The sequence below is a fragment of the Cavia porcellus genome, unplaced genomic scaffold, assembly GCF_034190915.1.
Source record: "Cavia porcellus strain 051 isolate PalLab524CR breed Dunkin Hartley unplaced genomic scaffold, mCavPor4.1 scaffold_5, whole genome shotgun sequence".
In the NCBI taxonomy this organism is placed as follows: domain Eukaryota; kingdom Metazoa; phylum Chordata; class Mammalia; order Rodentia; family Caviidae; genus Cavia; species Cavia porcellus.
Window position 1 is genome coordinate 60930769 of NW_026947488.1, and position 20254 is coordinate 60951022.

The window sequence follows — 20254 nt, forward strand, 5'->3', positions numbered from 1 at the left end:
AAAAGAAATGATAATTGGGAGGCAGATTCCCTTAGAGTTGGTGCCAGGCCAAAACTGCAGAGGCTAAGCACAAGGCCCTGGGCTGAATTTCAGGTCAAATCAGGACATATCTTAAGCATCAACAATCCTGCTCAGAAATGGATACCCTCAAAATAACAAACAAAGATACTGGGAAGGGAAGATTCAAATGAGTCAGCTTCTACTGAATAGCTACTGTATACAGACCATGGCCCTAGCAAAGGAGTATCAGCAAGATACCTCAAGAGCTGGCCCTGAATCAAGGCCGGCAGCTTCCTGATGTTGTTGGTTTTGAGCAGGAGCCTAAAGAGTTGTCTTTCTATGGTCTGTTGGCCATTTCAGAACTTGGGCAGAGAACTGGTCAATTCATTAGAAAGAAACAGCTTGAAGCAACCCACCCCACCCGCCATGAGTGGCTGTGATTGCAGCAAGCTGCAGAGGCCCAGGATGGGAGCACTGGCATTTGCTGGGACCTGTGCCATGCTGGGACTTGGAGCACCAGGAAACCAAGCAACCTCTCCTCCCCACCTGCTGTTTTTTTGAACTTCAATATACATGAAAGTATGGACAGCTATTTTGAGGAGAATGAGAAACTCTATGACAGCCATTGGTGACTTCTTTATTGTCTGGTTTTGAAGACCTAAATCGCCTTCCTCATCCTGTTTGGATCAGTTTTATACTATGCTGTTTTGCATGAATTCTCTGTATGTGAAGACCTGGACAACTATGTGAAAGAAAACAAGAGACAATATAACAGACAGTGAAGATCTCAGGTCGTCTAGCTTTGAAATTTATATCTTACATTGCTTTCTTATATCCTATTTTGTTCTGTTTTGTTGTGTTTAATTTTACCCCCTTTAAAATTAAAAAAAAAATTTTTAAAAAAGGTACCTCAATATAGTGCTCTGTGGCTCAGTGTCAAGTCTCATCTCTGAGATTTGCTGCCTGAGAGTTCTGGGCCAGATATCAGTTACCCAAGTCCTTGCCTCCCCAGGTTGTTGGTTGATCAAGGAGACAATGACTTTGAAGGAATCAGCAAAGCCCTCGTCTGTGGTAAGCACAGAATCAATGGTAGCCCCTGATAATGGCGAGCATCACTGAGCACCTGCTCGAGGGATGCACCATTCACACATTTCCTCACAACAAGATTATGGAATAGCTACTGCTACCTATTCATTTTACACATGAGAAAAGTAGAACACACTGAAGTTAAGTAACCTTCCCAAAATCACACAAGTGGCAGGTAACACTCTGGATGCAGAACCTGTGTTATACAACCACATCAGCAATGCAAACCACTCATCAAAACAGATGTATGAAAATAACGTTACCAGAATATTTACATACCTTTGTATATACACATATATAAAAGTTCTGGAAGGATACACAATTTAAAAATTGTAACTGTTTGCCTCTGGGGTAGAGAAAAGGCAAAGAAGAGAGAATTTTTACTGTATATTTACCATGAATTTTGAACCATGGAAGGGATTGCCTGTGTTAAAAATGAATGAATTAAATTAAAATTTAAAAATAGAGGAATAGGGCAGGAGAAGCCACTTTCAATATAATAATTTTTGCAAACATTCACTGCATGTGAAAGAACAGGTTTCCTGACATGACTGTAGAGGATGAAGGGCTGTGAGAAGGTGATTAGAATGCAGGTGAATATAGAGGGCTGCACAGAGCTGGAGAGCGGTCTGAGAAGTTTGCACAGATGGAGGAAGTTGGGAAGGCTTCACAGAGGAGGAATTCCTAAGCTTAGATCTCTCTAGAACCCTCAGCCTTAAATCAAGCTATACATAGACTAATAATGGCCCATTCCAGATCTTACTAGCAGTTATTCTGCTAGGCTCTGCATATATTACCCAAATGAATTCATGCAACATCTTTACAAAGTGGGGACCATTGTCATTGTCACACTTAACCAAGTACAGAATGGAAGCTAAAAGAGGCTGAGTAACTGCCCAGGAACACACAGTCGACTTAAGAAGCCAGGAAGTGAAGGCTGCTCTCATTAGAAACCACTGTCTTCTCTCACTCCCATCCCCAAGTGACAGCTTCTAAAGACATAAAGGAAGGACAAGGCCAGACAAGGTGAGCAGTGAACACTGATGCAATTTCTGCCATGGGGCCAGGCAGAGCACCCAGAGTAGGGGATAGAGGACATTAGATGGGTAATTCAGTCCCTGTGCCCACATTGTGATGTCAGGACTATGTTCTCTGGGTTTTAATCTGTCAGAAAGAAGATGGACGCTATCTTCTGAACACCCTCACTGATCGTTCTATAGAAATAGTATTTTTCTGGATGCCTAAAAGGCTTTATAACAACAAGCCTGATGGGTCCAGATCTCATAAAACTCATCTGATCCTGGGGCTCCACCCTCACCTTCCCTGAGCAGCACCTATTGTGTGCAAAGACCTATGCCAGATATCAAAGAAATAGCCTGGTTCTGCAGTGTGGGGAGAGGGTGGCCAGGGACTTACCTCTATAATCTAAAAGGTTTATCTAAATCTTTCTATAATCTAAAAGGACATCTGTAGAAAATGCTTAAATCACAGGCTTGTACGTGAACACAATTCCAGCAACATAGGTTCCAGGCTGAAACTAAGCCCTGCTTTGTCCTTGCCCGAATACATGGGTGATGCTTCACAAGAGAGCTTCAACTTGGATTTTACAGGTAGGAAACTGGTTTCAGTAAGAGTACATGGGAGACTATCACAGATGGAGAAAGGAATAAAAGAAATAAAGGCAAGGGGTGGATTCCAGGATGGTCCGGAACAAGCAGAGAGGAAAGGGGGCTTAATGCTGCAAGCCTAGGAAGAGATAGCGGAGGCAACTGACTGCAGAACTGAGGAGCCTCAGACTCCACAAAAAAAGAGAATAGGCAGCCATGGCTGGCTCTTGAGAACAGGAATAGTTTCATAAAAATTGCCCAGAAGGAAGATTATTTAAAAATTGTTTATTTCCTAAGTAGAATTTTGCTCATAGTATCTGAGCCACAACTTACATTAATGCAGGGTCAGTCTTCCAAAGGTTCTTTGGGAACAGGTCCTTTCTGTGAGGTGTTTGACTTCATACCCTCTGCTAAAAGGCAAGTATGTGACCTGGACAGTCAATCAAAGTCTTCTATCCTACAGAAATGGCATCCTTTTATGCCTTTCAGAACTGCCATCAGGGGGCTAGGCTCAGAGATGGACACAAGACCTAAACCTACCCAATGAGATGCAGTTTAAGGTTTTTGTTGAAACTATAGGTAAAAAGATGTTTCCCTCCATTAGGCTTGAATCTGGGAGCGTGTAACCTGGGTATATGTGCTAAGGACCACCACATGAACAGATCCTGGGTGGGATTCAACAGCAAATACAGCAGGGTTGAGAGACAGAAAGGTAAAGCTCAACAACAATGAGCCTTTGAAAGCAGTAAAATGTGACTTGGAGTTATGTGCATGCTAAAATACCCACATGTTAACTTACATAATCTGAAATCTGAGTTTAAAGAAGGCAAGGTCAATTCTGAGCAGCATGCGTATGGTAAGAAAGGAAAAGTATTAGAAACTGTAACTGACAATCTTCTGATATGTTCAGAACCCCACTGAACATATACACATACTCTTCCAACACAGCCCCACACATACCCATGACCCACAGACACACCCACACCCTTCATATCCACAACCCAGACACATACATGCACACATATGTATACACATGTCCCACATAACCACACCACGCATGTGCCCACATAAACCGTTCTAGCCTTGGAGATCACATTCATCAAGGCATCATCACCCTTTCCCACCCAGCCTTTCCAGCTCTTGTTCCCACCCACAGGACACCACTTCAGGTGGGCCCCACCATGTGCCACTCCCCCACGCACCATATATCCTTCTCTAGAATCCTCTCCTCCTCACCTGCTGCCTACTCTGTCTCCTGCTTTCTCAGCCACATAGAACAGCTCTCTCCTACCTCAAAAAGCTATCCCTTTCTCATCCGGCTCAGCCCCTTCTTAGTGTTGGCTATTTTGCACTTCCACTGGAGGAATTACCTGCACATGTGCTTTATATGGGTTTGTACATGTTTGAACACTTTTAAGAGATACCATATGAGGCAGGTGAGGGGACCAGAGACAGAGCAGGCTAGATTCAAATGTCGCTGGGTTCATACCCTGTGGGATTTGTGCTCTGACCTTTGAGTCCCTTCTCGGTGGACAATCGTATTTCACCATTAGCTACTCTCCTTCCCTGGAAGTATCTCACAGGCATAAGAAAAAGAAGTGTATCAGTTGTAAAATTCAAAGCCGCTAGCCATGAGGCAATATTGCAGTGTTCTCAGACTTCTCTTCCAAGCCTTTTCTTGCCCCTCTCTCTGGGAAGTTCCCTCTATTTGGTGTATTGAGAACCCCATCAAGAAGCTGCCCAGTTAGTAACTGGCTCAAAAGACCACACCGTGATTCTTTAGAGCCCAGGGAGTCATTGACTTCCAGCATGCAGTAGTATAGGAGAGCCATGCTTGTCTCTCACTGTCTGTTTGGGTCTTTCCCATGGTGCTTGTCATACACATAGGAGCTGGGGAGAAATTCTTTCTCCCTCTGCCCTTCACAATTCTAGTTCTCCATAAGATGTAAAAACTGCCAACATGAACAAAGCATATGTTGTAAATCATTTTGCTTTGAAGAGAGGTGGTCACCCTGCTACCAGGGAGGGAAGTATACCAACAGAAGTAACCAGGTGGCTGGTGTTCTCCCATGGGCTAAATAGGGGAAGAAGTGGATAACACACAGGAAGGATGCAGCTGTGGGCCAGAAGAAGGGAGCATTGGTTCTAAAATATGTCTGAACTCACATCCATCATTCACCAGTTTATGTTTCCTCATGTGACAAAATAATTTGAGCACATGCTCTGGTCAAATATTATAGTAGGTGCTAAAGCTATGAAAATCAAGACCCAGTCCTCTGCTCAAAGGAAGTCTACATAGAAGAAGGGAGGCAGATGATAAAATCAATCACTGTGAAAATGTGTGGTATTATAAGGTTTGAAGATGACAGGAGGCAAACCCTCAGGGTATTTTTAGAGTGAGGGGCAATGTCTAAACTGAGCCAAATCTAATCTTGCTGAACAGGAGTCAAATGATGAAGAATAGGGCTCCAGACATTGCAAAGGCAGGGGAGTAAGGGAAGATTAAAGATTAACTGAAAATTGACAAGTGAGTTGTGGAACCTAAAGCAAATGGGCCAGTGAGTAGCCCAATGAAAGAGTCCAGTGATCCCTTACTCTGGTCCTGTGTGTTGAGCTAAGGACTTTTGATTGAGCTTTTCCTTGAATGCTAAGGGCAACACCCAAAGAGGAGACATGATATGATATGATCAGATATAAATTTCATAAGTACTTGTTGTTAAGAATGTGGAATACTATAGGACTTTACCAGAGGGCATAGAAACAACTTAAAGACCGAAGAAGAAAAGAATCTGGTAGAAAAGACATCAGAAAGAGACTTCTTCCTGGCTTGCCTCCCATGTCTACAGACTCTGCTTCTCTTTCCTTTCTTCTCCTGTTCTCATAGTCTAGTGTTGAGTGTGAGGCTGATTTTCCTTTGGGATTCTACTAGGGACCCCTCTGATCTCTCCAGAGACAGCAGTAATATTATCTAAGAACTTGGTAAGAATGCAGATTCTTATGCACCACACCAACCTACTGAATCAAGAATGCCGGGGTGAGACATAGAGATCTCTAGTTCAACAAGCCTTCCAAGTAATTCCAATACTCATTCAAATTTAAGAGTGACTGATTTATACAACTCTGGTTACTTAACAGAACTACCTAAGAGGCTATTTAATAAAGAAGAAGAAAAATAAAGATTCTTGAGTCTCAGCATAAAGCAGTTGAATCAGAACCTCAAAGCAGGGCCCAGGAATGGATAATTCTAACATGCGTCCAGGGTGGAGAGAGAACCAAAGGCTTAGAGCAATGCCTCTCTGACTTTAATGTGCCTGTGAATCCCTAAGGATCTTGTTAAAATGCAAATTGTGATTGGTGGGGCTCAGGAGTCCGCTTTACTACCAAGAACATATCAATTCTGCTAGTCTACAGACTGTTTTGAATAAGAAATGCTACCTCGCTCATCTCTGTGGACAATAAGCTTCAGTTCCCTTGGATGTGTTAACACAACTCACCTCACTTCCTGAGCTCATAACCTATAAGAAATATTTCCAGTTGAACTCATCCATAGCTCATACTCATACCGCCCAAACTGACCTTGTTCTATACACTATGCACACATACACAAAATTCTACTTATCTTCTATATTTACTATCTTAATGAATGAGGCTGGTCACCCAAACCAGGCAAGACTATGTCTTGAAGCGAAGTAAGACAGATATTTCCCCTCTGGGTCATTACAAATGCCCAGGCATTTAGGAATCTCAGAACACTGCAAAGGACACCTTCCCTCATATTGCGAGATTTCCAACAGAGATTTTGGGCACACTCTGCTGAACCCTTAAGGGCTCTGCTAGTAATCAGTATGTAGTCTAAACCAAAGGTCATTGGATAAGAGAGTGAAGATGTGTCAGGAGACTCTGGAGGAAGAGACTGGAGTTAGGAGAACTTCCTTGAACTTACTCAAATTTCCCAGTTCATTATGGTTATCAGTTTCACACATAACGATGGGACTTCAGATACTCAGGCTCTAGAGGGCTTCTGAAGATGGGATATAGGTACCCAGGCCCCTGACATCTCTGAGATGACAACACTGAGTCCACAGCACTTCCAGCCACTCTCCATGCAGTATAAATTACTGGCCTTGTCCTCACTAAGTCATTTAATTCCCTAATTCTGCACTTGAACTTGTGATCCTCCAGACTTAGCCTTCCAGAGTGCTGGAATTACAGGCATGCACCTCCATGCCTGGCCTACATGGGCTCTTGCCCTGGTACCATCCCTGATAAGATATGGTGGCCACAAGAAACCTAGTACTTGGCTTCCCAGAGTAGGTGAAGCATTGCCTGGGATGAACCCTCATTTCCTATAATCCAAATGTGTCCCCTCATTTTCACCTTTTGTCACCTTTGACTTGAAGGTCTTCTCTCCTGAACATGCAAAATTGGTGACTTTCGACTTAAATACAGAAACTTACATATAATTCTGCTCACTTTCCTCTTCTTGATTTCAAACATCATTCTGTCATCATTTCTGTCAAAATCACTTGCAGCCATTCTTATGTTTTCAGTATTGGCATTTTTCTACCCAACTGTTGAATATCTGCAAGTTCAGTACATATATCTAAGGCACGAGGTGTTAAAAAACCTTGGATTCAGGAGTCGGGAAGTCAGACATTAGTTCTAACTTCTATGTGAGTGTAGAAAAGTTAGATAACTTTTCCGAGTCTCTGTGTGATGACTCTATAGTCTCTGATAGCTCAAAGTGTGAAGTGATTTAAGAATTCAGGCTCTGAAAGCAAATCTTTTGGTTTAAATTTAAACTCTTTCTCTACTCTTTATATGGTGTACGACCTTGAACAAGTCACATTATCCACCTGTACTTCAGTTTCTTCATTTCTACAAACACAAAATTACAGTACAAAAGAATAAACTATACATGTTATGTACTATATAAGTATATACATATGTATCTATATATATATATCAGGATCTTACAATAAACATGTAAGTATAAAGTATATAATCAATAATGATAATGTCTGCCTCTAAAGGTCATTAGAAATATTAAATTAATAGACTCATAAAATTCTCAGCTCAGGCCTGGCATCAAAATCAGTGCCCAGTGAATGTTAACTATTTCAATTAAGACAAGAAAATAGTTTTTAAAAATTAATAGCATGGGACCAGAAGAGAAGAATCAAGTCTGAATCTCATAATAGTTCTCTGGAGATACAGTGACCAGGCATCTTGTTTTGTGAAGGGCAGTCCTAGATCACTCCTGATGTCCAGCAGAATTGCTAGCAATGCCCTGTGCCAGACACAGAGATGTGCCTCTCAGACACATGGGCAAGGAATGTGGCTTCCTGATAGCCTATAGGGTTATATCTCTCAGGACCACTTCAGCTTTTGAGCTAATATCGTTCTGCCATTGCCTGGGCAAGTTAGTGCAAGCACTCCCCCATTTATTTCCGCCAATGCAGGCCTCTCCCAATGGCTAGGATTTGCTCTAGAGGTCACACCTCCACCCAGACTGAAGAGACTCAGGCAGACCTGCATTGTGGACCTACAGCTTCTCAATCCAAACCTAAATCCTCCTCCTTTTCCTGTTGGCAGGTGTTCCATCCCAATAAGCTTTTACCTTCTTAGCTGTCCAGTGTCTGCTTCCCAGAGGACTCAGTGGACACACATGTGTCCACTTTCACTGTTAAAAAGTGAATTCATACAGATAAATGATAAATGAGATGTCCGCCCTACTACCTAGCGGCCCTTAACATTTTCCCCACTTCAGCTTCATGGATCTTTCAGTACTATAGCTATGGGCAACATACATTTTTTTTCATCTTAATCACAGAAGTAATCTGAGGACTCACAAAGGTATGTTATGTACCCTGATCTTTCCTAGATCACTGTAGTGGTAGCTGTGACCAAAATATGAAGTCACTTTGACAAAACTTGGTGAATCCATGGTGAGTCCTAATGATTGCATCTTTGCTAAATTTTCATAAGCCAGGTGTTTAAATCTCCACTTAGGGATTTTTCTAGTTTCAGATCTTTGTCCTTGGTTCCCACTTCCCAGTTCTCCTGGCAAGACATATATAGTCTGTTCTCCCAGCTGGAGACTGTCGCCATCTCCTTGCTCTTCTCAGTCCTTAGTACCATTTCCTACCTTTGTCTTCAAAGTCCCACCATTCCCAAATTGTAAGAAATTTACATAGCTCTAGGCTCCCACCCCACAGTCCATCCCTACTGCTGCCCTTTGGTCATGACAGGCCTCCTCTTGATGTGTCTTTTCTGCCTCCTTTCCCTTGAGTCCCTGTCACCCCACCTCCACCCTGTCCTCATGGTCTGCCCTCCATCTAAGCTCCATTGTCTCTCTGATGAGCCACTCTGTGTCTCCTCATGAGTTTTCCTTTGATCCCACAACAGTGATGGTGGCTGAATACAACAGACCTAAGCCAGCAAACTGATCTTCTATAGGCCTAACGTCCCAAGGGACAGTTTCCTGCCACCTTGAGCTGTGTTTCCTGGACTCTCGGAAGGTTCCCATCAGGCTGCTCTCAAGGCCTGTCAGCCAATGGATCCAGCTGGCTCCCAGGGGAAGAGTGGCTCATGGATGAAGGGTCAAAAGGAAGCAGTTTTACTTCTCAAAGCTCTCTCCATGATCCCTTTTCCCTGCTGGAGCATGCTTTGGCTGGCAGCTCTCCAAGCCTTGCCGCTTCCTTGTCCACACCCTGGTACTGACTGGTAATGCCCGCCAGTTGAACCATACCACTGGCCCAGTAGACGCCCTGACACCTCACTTCTTCCCTGAATAGTCTAGTGACTGAAGGAGGCATTAAACAAACAGACTCATGAATCAGTTTATCATTGCAAATTGAGAAAAGCGCTGGGAAAGAAAAATAACAAGTTGCAAAAGACAGGTAACCACAGGATTAGCAGTCAGGAAAGTCTACTGAGGCTGGCCCTTGAGGGACAAGCAGGGATGACATGGAGAAATGGGTGTCCCCCACATGTCCCCTTCTTCAGTCTTCTTGGGATCTAGAAAACAGAACTTCCTCCAACCACTTCTGAGTCCTTCCTTCTCTTTAAAGTACTGATCTCCATACAGGAGGAAATTATTATCCCCAAATTGGGTTTTATGACATCACTTGTCTTTTTAAGAGCCAGTTCATAGCACCTGCAGAAGTATGCTATCAGCCCAGGAAAGGAGGGCAGGTGGCTCAGGCCCTGCTCCCAGGAGCCAAACACTGCCAAATCACTGCAAAAACTGAGCTTCTACACAAGATTTTGCAATGGCCACATTAAGAATGATTGTGGCAATAAAGTTCTATTAGCCATCTGGAGCAATCTCGTGGTCGCTGATGGAGGCCGACAGATGTGGGCAGAAAGAGGCTCCCAGAGACAGGATGGGGTGAACGTCTGGAATGGAGGTCATTTAGAGGGGGGACTGCAGCAGTGACCTGTCTGAGCAGTACAACACCAGAATACGCTAGTCAAAACACTCTGGGTGTAAACTCTTTCTATTTTAGATATGACCCTCAAAAAATATGAAAGGTATTACTTACAAAATACTTTGCCTTCCCTTGGATAAACCAAGGTCCCTCCCTCTCCCTAGGTTACTCACTGACTCTTCTACTAAGCGTTACATCATTTAGCAATCAATCAAACCTCAGTCTAGACACCACCATGACCACTTAATTGCAACCTTGGGACTTGCATAAAATCTCTGAGCTTAATCAAATAAATACAACTCCTCCCTTCACCAGCTTTAGTAAGGTAGAATGGAGGAAGGGAAACACTTGCCCTACCATTGCCCAGTAGGTAGTATTGTAAAGAGCTGCGATCTTGGCCAAAGGTGAGTGGTAACAGTGGAGGCAGACACTGAAGGAGAAGCACCAGGAACACTGGTGCCCAGTCCTAATTTGGTCACTCTGTCTCTCAGCTAAGGGCATAGTAATTCTTTAACCACACACTCTTAGAAAGCAGGAGTCCATATTTCCATCCCCAACTTGTGAGAGTGAATTAACAGGAGCACAAACACAGGTGTCACTATGATTTATGGAGTAATTAATAAACAATTAAGTGTCTTAAAGTACAATTACACTGAAGCTGCCTTGCATGGTGACAACTTAGCTTGCTCACATTCAGTATTGGGGACAGTGCCTAGCTCATAGTGGCTGGAGATCTAGAAGGATCATAGGTTTTATGTAAAGCCAGTGTGTGGAGTGGACACTGCATGAGATGTGCACATACACTGACATCAAAGGCATTTGAGGTAGGGGACCATGCCTTTAGCATGATGGGGCTCTTTGTAAGTTTTGTACCTTTCTTGGGGCAGAAGAGTCTTTCTGGACATCTGCACATAGGTTGCTGATCCTGACCATGAGACTGTGAGACACTGAAAGCCACCCTATATCACTAAATGTGCCTCTCAGTGCTAGTATGCAGCTCTATTTCTAAGAAGGTCTCCTGTCCATGCCTTGCAGAGAAAGTGGCACCATCAGTACCTTCCTATCCTGAGGGAAGTAACTTTCCCATTACTGCAACAAAGCAAGGCTCCTTTTGTGGGGACATCCCCACCATAGCCAACTTAGGAGTTCTTTTGAAAAACTGAGTCCAAGGTCTTCTCACTGAGCCACATCCTCAACCTGTTTTCTATTTTTTATTTTGAGACAGGATCTCACTAAGTCACTGAGTTCCACATCTGGACTCAAACTTGCAAATTTTCTGCTGCAGTCTCCTATAGTACTGATACTATAGGCATGTACCACCACACCGGGCTTGCATTGCTTGAACCTGCACACTCCACCCCAACCTTTCCAGCCCTCAATTTAATACCTTTTCATGGAGCTCCATTATCCTTAGGATAAAGACCAAAGGCTAAAGTAGACTTTCACCTTAGACAATAGCATTTCACTCACCCTCGAAGCCACTACATGGCCATGCCCTCCTCCTCAGTCCTATGGTGAACCTCTCTCCTTCTGGACACAAGAATTTACACTGCTAGGCTGTTATCAGGTTTTAGGGGCTGAAGTTGACTTCTAGAGATGGTTTCTCTGTTCTTTCTGTCCTGAGCAAGGAAATGCTCAAGACATGTGCACATGGTAGCAAAGTTTTATATTTATTAAAGTAGGAAAAGACATATGTTCTGGACAGTAAATTTGGGCCAAGAAAAAATAGGAAAGGAAATACACTGCCAGCAATGGAGTATATATACCACTGTTAGACAATGCAATCACCCTTAACTTGATTGTGATTTTTTTTTATCTCTCACTCCTTAGGCTGACATCGGGTCTAGCCATCTTACCCAGAACTTTTCAATTTCTAGTGAGAAGTCCACTTTCAGGGTTTTGAGAACGTCTCTGTGCATGTGTTCTGGAATTTTGCAAATAACAGGTTATTCTCAATTTCCCAGTCAACCTACCACACCCTAATCTCTTACCTCAAGGCCAACCAAATACCTGTTTCCTCTGATTTCTTGGAGTATCAGCTCAAAATCTAGTCTATCTTGACCTTCACACCAAAGCTGTAAGGCTCCAATCACTCATTCTATTCACCAACTCAAATCCTAACCCATCAGAGTGAACCCAGTTTCTAGGACTCTTTTTCTAAGAAGCCTTCCCCAGACAACCTGATGCACACGCCTGTCCCATGCTGACCAGCTTCCATGCCTGTGTACATTGTCAGCACTGTGTTCCACTTTTGTTTTTGTTTTCCACTTCTTGGACTGGATTGGGAAGTAGGATGGCATGGAGGAAAATGATGTAGCTTCCTGGGTCAGGCAAACATGGATTAGGGTCATGACTCTACCACTCACTGGCTGTGTGACTTTAAGCAAATTATTTAAACTGCCTTTTTTAACTGTAAAATGAAAAAAAGAATAAAAACAATAATATAGAATTTCAACACAAAATGATAGATTAATAATGTTGGTTACTGTATTTCGTATTGTTATCCTCAAAGTAGTTGTTCAGATTACAAAATACAGGCATGAAAAAATGAACAATCGAACAATGAAAGCATGAACTGTTCTTTTTTATGAACAGATATTATTAGCATAGTTATCTATCATATATATCATATATATGGAGAGAAAGCTCTCAGAGACACCCATAGACAGACATATATATACAGATAGATTATAGGTATATAAATATAGAGATATCTATAATTAGCTATAGATATATAGACATATAGGTATATAATCTTTTCCCTTATTTCTTTTCTCCTATCCAAATTACTCTTTCCTGTTGAGTAGTTTCTATCCCTTTCACTTGGACAATATCTATTGTACATTTGGGGTCTTATTTATACTTTCAGTTTCTTATACTAGGTGACAATATGATAGTTACATATGCAAGTCTGATTTATTTCATTTACAAGTATGGTTTCACGTTGCATCCATTTACCTATAAAAGTCTCAAATTTATCCTTCTTTATAGCTCAGTAATACTCAATTGTGTAAAAATATCACATCTTTTTTAATTCATTTTTGGTTGATGAGCATTTGGGTTGTTTCCAAGATCTAGCTATTACAAATTATGCTGCTATAAATATGAATGCACATATAATGCTGTGTATAATGTTTTCAGTTCTTCTAGAAAGATAACAAGGAGGGGAATAGCTGGGTCAAGTGGGACCTCCAATCCAAGTGTTTTGAGAATGTCCACGCTGGTTTCCACAGTGGCTGTACCAGTGTACACTCCCAAGAGTAGAAAAGGGTTCCTTTTTCCCCACAACCCCTCCAGCATTTGTTATTAGTTGCTTTCTTGATGATAGCTATTCTTCCTGAAGTCAGATGGAATCTCTATGTTGTTTTAATTTGCATTTCTCAAAGACCAAGTGATGTTGATAATTTTTTCATATAATTATTTGCCATTTTTATTTCTTCTTCTAAGTACTGTTTTCATCTCAGATGCCCATTTTTGGACTGTCTTTAAATTTGGCGAGTTTGATTTTTTTTCAGTTCTTTATAGATTCTAGATATAAATCCTTTGTCTGAGGGACAAAGGTTCCCATTCTGTGGGTTTTCTTTTCACTCTGTTGGTGATTTCTTTTGATGTGCAAATCTTTTTAATAAGGTGAGATCCCAATTGTGAATTCTTTGAAGTACTTGATGTGTAGTTTGCATTTTGTTCGTGAATTCTTTGCCTACCCATGTGTCTTAAAGATTTCTACTCACTTTGTCTTCTAGTAGATTCAATATTTCTGTCTTAACATTTAGATCTTTTATCCATTTTGACTTTAGTGCGTGATGATAGACATAGGTCTAATTTTAGTCTTTGGCCTGTGGAAAGTTAATTTTTTCAACACCATTTATTAAAGAGACTATTTCCTCCAGTGTTTGGCACTTTTGTCAAATATAAGGCAGCTGAGTGTCTTTGTAGTTGTGTCTCCACTTTCTAGTAAGTTCCACTGGTCCTCGGGTCTGTTTTTTTGGCCAGTAACCAGCCAACTTTATCGCAATAACTTGTAGTATAATTTCAAGTCACAAATCTAGTTCATACAGTTAAAAGTTGCAAGTCAAGGGGTTAGCAAAGTTTGTCATTTTCTAGGCTGTATTTGATGATATTGGTACTACTACTGGTACTATAGCCAAAATTACATAATTGTTCTAAATAGCTATTAGTCCTGGCATTCCAAGATTGAGATTAAGGGTCACAAAATATATGGTGGCAGAGTGTCAAAGAACCAAGGTGTTATGGATTAAAAACTAGGGTCAACTTAATTTCAGCTGGATTACATCAGCATGGCACTGAGCATAGGTGTTCCACCTGAGGAAAGTTGCCAGCATAAATAGAGAGGTGGAAAAGGAAAAGGAGGCATTAATGTGTTATTGCATTGAGGGATTGTGGGTTCTCCTACGAGTTGCTGTTTAAGCCATTGGTTCTCTTGGAGAAGCTTTGGTCCTCACATCAAGCATTACTTCCTTGCCCCAGAGGGGAAGATGTATGCCACTTGGTCTCCAGGACAAATTCATCATGCTGGCTTTCTGGCAGGTACCTGACTGTGCTTGTCATCAGAGGAGCTTGGGACCTCTGTGTCTCTGAGGATGGCTGTGGTGCTTTTCAGGATATCCCTGGTCTTTGTTGTGAGTGTGACTTTTTGACTCAAGCATAAAACCCTCATCCCACCAGCATAGCTCCTTCTCCCCACTGGCATGGACTTTCTGGCTTCCACTGCTGACCTTTGGGCCTTCCCGGCATGAATCCATAAAACAGACTGGTGTGAGTCCTTCTTGTGGGCTCTGGACTTCCAGTTGGACTCATGGGAGGCATTGTCAAAAGTTCTGGGTTTTCATCTGAACTCATGTGAGACATTGCTGTGGGATTTAGGCCTTGACTAAATATTCTATGTTTTTGGTGTTGCAGATAAATTTCCTGCATTTTCTTGTGTTAACTCCCAGTGACCATTATAAAAATAATATTATAAACTCCATGTCCTGATTCTAATTGTTTGCTGTGCACAACCCCTAACTACAATACAAGGACTAGGCCAAACAAGCAATAACTTCTCATTTCCCACAAACTGAAGAGGTAAGATCTTACAACAGACTCAAAACTCAAAAACCAGCTATACCTGAAAGATACTCAGAGAAGTAATCATTACTTAAGGGTCCTAAATACTACCAATAAGCAACCCACTATAGGAAATTTACAAACATTTCCTCAGAAATAAAATGAAAAAAGAAAATACAAATGAGAAAACACTTCAGCAAAGTGCAACCCAAGATATCCAGTTCATCAAGGCAAATCCACAGGGCAATGAGGTGGGGACAATCCCAAAGCCCCCCCCCCACACACACACACACCAGGTTTCTCTCAAGTGGTAACAACATGCAATTGAATGAAGCTCTGGAAAAAAATGAAATCAGAAATAATCCCTCAGATAACTATAGAGAAACCAAAAGACACACTATGCTTAGTGATGTTAGAGCAGACACAGACAAAAAAATAGAGGGTCTTATGAAAATTATGGAAGCTCAGCATAAGAAAGAAATGGAATCCATAAAGCAGATTCAAGCAGATATCCAAGAGAATAAAAACCTCATTTAAAGTATTCAAAGCACATTATGCCAATGTGAAAACACGATCTTAGATATTGAAAACAAGATTGCAAGTAAAGATTAGGAAAAGAAAGATTTCTCAACAATAGCAAGGAACCATGAGAAATAAATCCAGCAACTGCTAGATGAGACAAAGATGAATAACTTAAAATTCATTGGAGTCAATTAACAAGCATGAGATATCACAAGTGACATTTTTTTAAAAAAACTGTTTGCAGCCATTATGACAGAAAATTTGCCTGGTAAAGAATAAGAATTTGACATACAGATAAACAAGGCATATAGAACTCTAATTAGCAATGATCAAAAAATCTAGAGCCAGACATATTATAGCCAAGATACCATGAATTCAATACAAGAATAATATCCTAAAAGTTATTAGAGAAAAGAAATTAATCACCTGTAAAGGAAATTACAGTTGACTTCTCAGAACAAAAACTCAAATCAAGGAGAGCTTGGAGTGAAATACTTCAAGTTCTAAAAGAAAATAATTTTTAACCCAGTTTGATGTACCCTGAAAAACCATCTTTCAAAATAGATGAAAAAATAAGAAACTTCCTTGACAAAGAACAATTGAGTAAATTTATAACCACTAAACCAGAACTCCAAAATGTTCTGAAGGAAATTCTAGAAAGAGATAACAAGGACTACAGCAAACCCCAAAGGAAGGAATCCACCGGGGAAAGCAAACATTTTGGAGGAGGGGAAAGAAAAAAAGGCAGAGCCAACAACCAGAAAATAACGTGACAAGGATAAGTCAATATGTATCAGTTATAATCATCAATATTAATGGTCTCCATTCATCAATCAAAAGATATAGACTGGCAGAATGGCTCAAGAAGCAAGATCCAGCAACATGCTGCATACAAGATTCACATTTAATTAAAAAAGAAATTCATACACTGAAAGTCAAAGAATGGAAAATAATACTCCATAGTATAGGAATGCAGAAAAAAGCAGGGGTAGCTATTCTATTTGCAGACAAAGTGAATTTAAAGCCAATACTGATTAAGAGAGATAAAGTCACTACATCCTCATAATGGGAACAATCCAAAAGGAAGAGATAACAATCATAAATATATGTGCAACAAATACCAGTGCATCCAAATATATAAAACAATTACTAACAGACACAAAAAAAATCAAAAAAGCCCTAATATAATTGTATTGGGAGACCTCAATTCTCCATTGTGACAAAAAGACTGATCAACTGAACAGTCAACAATGAAATGTTAGAATGAAGTCAAACTTTTGAACAACTGGACTTAGCAGATATCTATAGAATGTTCCATTCCACAATATCAGAATACACATTTTCCTAAACTGTGCATGGAACATTCTCCAAAATAGACCATATAATGGCTCATAGAACATGCTGAAATAAATGCAAAGGAATTGAAATTATCCCATGCATATTATCAGACCAAGTGCAATGAAACTGGAAATCCATGCCAAAGGAAACCACAAAACCTTCATAAACAAATGGAAATTAAATAGCATCCTACTGAACAACCAATGAGTCACAGATAAAATTAAAGAAGAAATTAGTCTTAACAGTTGACCGAAGAAATTAGACAGTTGAATAATAATGACACTATGAAATACTGAACTTGTAGGACACAAGGAAAGCATTTCTTAAGAGGGAAATTTATAGAAGTAAATATCCATATCAGGAAAATACAGCAAGTGCAAATAAACAACTTAATGTTGAGCTAAAACTTCTAGAAAAAGAAGAGCTGGTTAAGCTAAAGCTCATATGAGGCAGGAAATTATAAAGATCTGTGCAGAAACTAATGCATCAGAGACTAAAATAAACAATACAAAGAATCAGTGAATCAAAAAGTTTGTTCTTTGAAAGATTAAATAAAACTGACAAACCTTAGCCAACTTTATCAAACAAAGAAAAGACTCAAAACCACACAATTACAAATGAAAAGGGTGAAATCATGATAGACCCTACAAAAATCCAGATCATTTATACCCACTTTGAAAGCCTGTATTCTAATAAGATGGAAAATACAGAAGAAATGGAAAGAATCCTAGACACATCCTTTGGAATTACCAAAGCTGAATCAAGAAGTTATAAAAAACTTTTTTAAAAGTACCAATCAATGAAATCAAAGGTATGTTTAAAACCCTATAACAAAAAAGCTCAGACCCTGACAAATTCACTGCTGAATTCTACAAGAAATTTAGAGAAGACCTAACATCACTATTCAAAATCTTTAGTGAAATTGAAAGAAAAGAAATACTACCAAATTCATTACTGGAAGCAAGCATTACTCTGATACCAAAACCAAAGGAGGACTCAACTAAAAGAGAGAATTACAGGCCAATTTCCCTAATGAGCATTAATGCAAAAATCCTCAATAAGATACTGGCAAACAGACTGCAGAAAATCATCAAGAAGGTTGTACATCATGAGTGGTATTCAGCCCAGAAATGTAGGAATACTTGAACATACCTAAATCCATAAATGTAATATACCACATTAACAGAGTTAAGGACAAAAATCAAATGATCATCTCAATAGATGCATAAAAAGCTTTTGACAAAGTGCAGCACACATTCAGGATAAAAACCCTACAGAAAACTGGAATATAGTCTTTAGCTCAATCTGATGAAAGCCATCCATGACAAACTAACAGCCAACATCATACTAAATGGACAAAAACTGAAAGTTTTCACTTTAAAATGAAGATCAAGACAAAGATTGTCCACTATCTGCATTCTTATTCAGCATAGCCCTGAAAACTTTAGCTGAAGCAATTAGACAAGAGAAAAAATAAAAGTAATTAACATAAGAAATGAAGAAGTTAAAATATCATTAAGTGCAGATGATATGATATTCTACATAGAAGACCTCAAAAACTCCACCAAAACACTACTAGATTTAATAAGCAAGATTGCTTTCCTGTACATGAATAATAAACTCACTGAGAGGAAAAAATCTAGGAAACAATACCTTTTACAATAGCATTCCAAAAAATGAAATACCTGGGAATCAATCTAACAGAGGATTTAAAAGACCTTTACATTTAAAACTACTGCCCTCTGGAATAAGACATTGAAGAGGATATTAGAAAATGGATAGATATCCTGTGCTCTTGGATGGGAAAAACCAAAATAGTGAAAATGGCCATACTTCCAAAACTGTTTTTCAAGGCAATCTTTGTCAAAATTCCAATGGTACATCTCACAGAATTAAAAAAAAAATCCTAAAATCCTGGACAACAAAGACAACACAGGGAGCATCACAATTCCCAACTTGAAATTATACTATAAAGCTACTGTGATAAAAACAGTGTGATACTGGCACACAAAAAAAAAAACAGATCTGAAGATCAATGGAACAAATTAGAAGATACAGAAATAACTCCAGACACACTAATCCCTATTATCTTTGACAAAGATGTCAAACGCATTCACCAGAAGAAAGATATCCTCTTTAATAAGTGGTACTGAAAAAAACTGGCTCTAAACATGCCGAAGATTAAAACTGGATCCATATCTTTCACCATGCACTAAGCTAAAATCATAATAGATTGAAGGTCTAAATATTAAAAGAGAAACATTAAATCTTTTGGAATATAGAGTACGGAAAACTCCTGAAGTGTACACAAAGACTTTATGAACAAAGCCACAGTTGCACAGGAACTATCACAAAGAATCAACTACCCTATTAAAAAGCTTTTGCACAGCAATAGAAACCACTAACAGAGTGAAGAGACAACCCATAATGTGGGAGAAAATGTTTGCCAGCTACCTCAGACAAAGGATTACTATCAAGAACATATGAAGAACTCAAAATCATTCTTCCCAGACTTAAAGACCCATTCCAAAAATGAACAGATGAGATGAATACACACTTCTCAGACAAAAAAACACAAAAGGCAAATAAATATATGAAAAAATGTTCAACATCACTGGTCATGCAGGAGATAAAAATTAAAATAACAGTGAGATTTCACACCAGAACAAATGGTTATTATCAAGAAATCAAGGAAGAGACCACCTCATGGGACTTGGGAGCTCCAGCCAGAGGTATGCACAGTGCCAACCTAGACCTAGGACCCTCCTGAAACTCCCACTGTCTCCACAGACGACCTCATGGGATCTGGGAACTCTGGCCAGAGGGAACACACGGGACTGGCCTAGGCCCAGTCCCCTCCTGCAACTCCTGCAGTCTCCACAGACCATCTCACAGGACCTGGGAACTCTAGCCAGAAGTGTGCATGGGGCAGGGCTAGACCTGGCCCCTCCTGGGACTCCCACCATCTTCACAGACTACCTCATGGGACCCAGGAACTCCAGCCAGAGGTGCACATGGAGCTGATCTAGAAGTGGGCCCTGCCCATGTCCCACAGTCCTGGCCACCCACCTCAGGACCTAGGAACTCTAACCCATGACGTGAACCCCTATAGTTCCCCCTTTGCATTGGAGACCCCTCCACCTCCTGGACCTAGCATTGCTGCTGATCTTCAGTCCCTCCCAACCTTGGACTATAATGAAT

The 20254-nt window shown here is 40.4% G+C and overlaps 1 non-coding gene across 1 annotated transcript; it reads left to right on the forward strand.

The window, feature by feature from the left end:
• The first annotated feature begins 266 nt into the window (after positions 1–266).
• Positions 267–403, forward strand: LOC111753467 (small nucleolar RNA SNORA2/SNORA34 family). Its single transcript, XR_002788258.1, has one exon. It is a non-coding gene; the product is annotated as a small nucleolar RNA SNORA2/SNORA34 family (small nucleolar RNA).
• Positions 404–20254: the final 19851 nt, after the last annotated feature.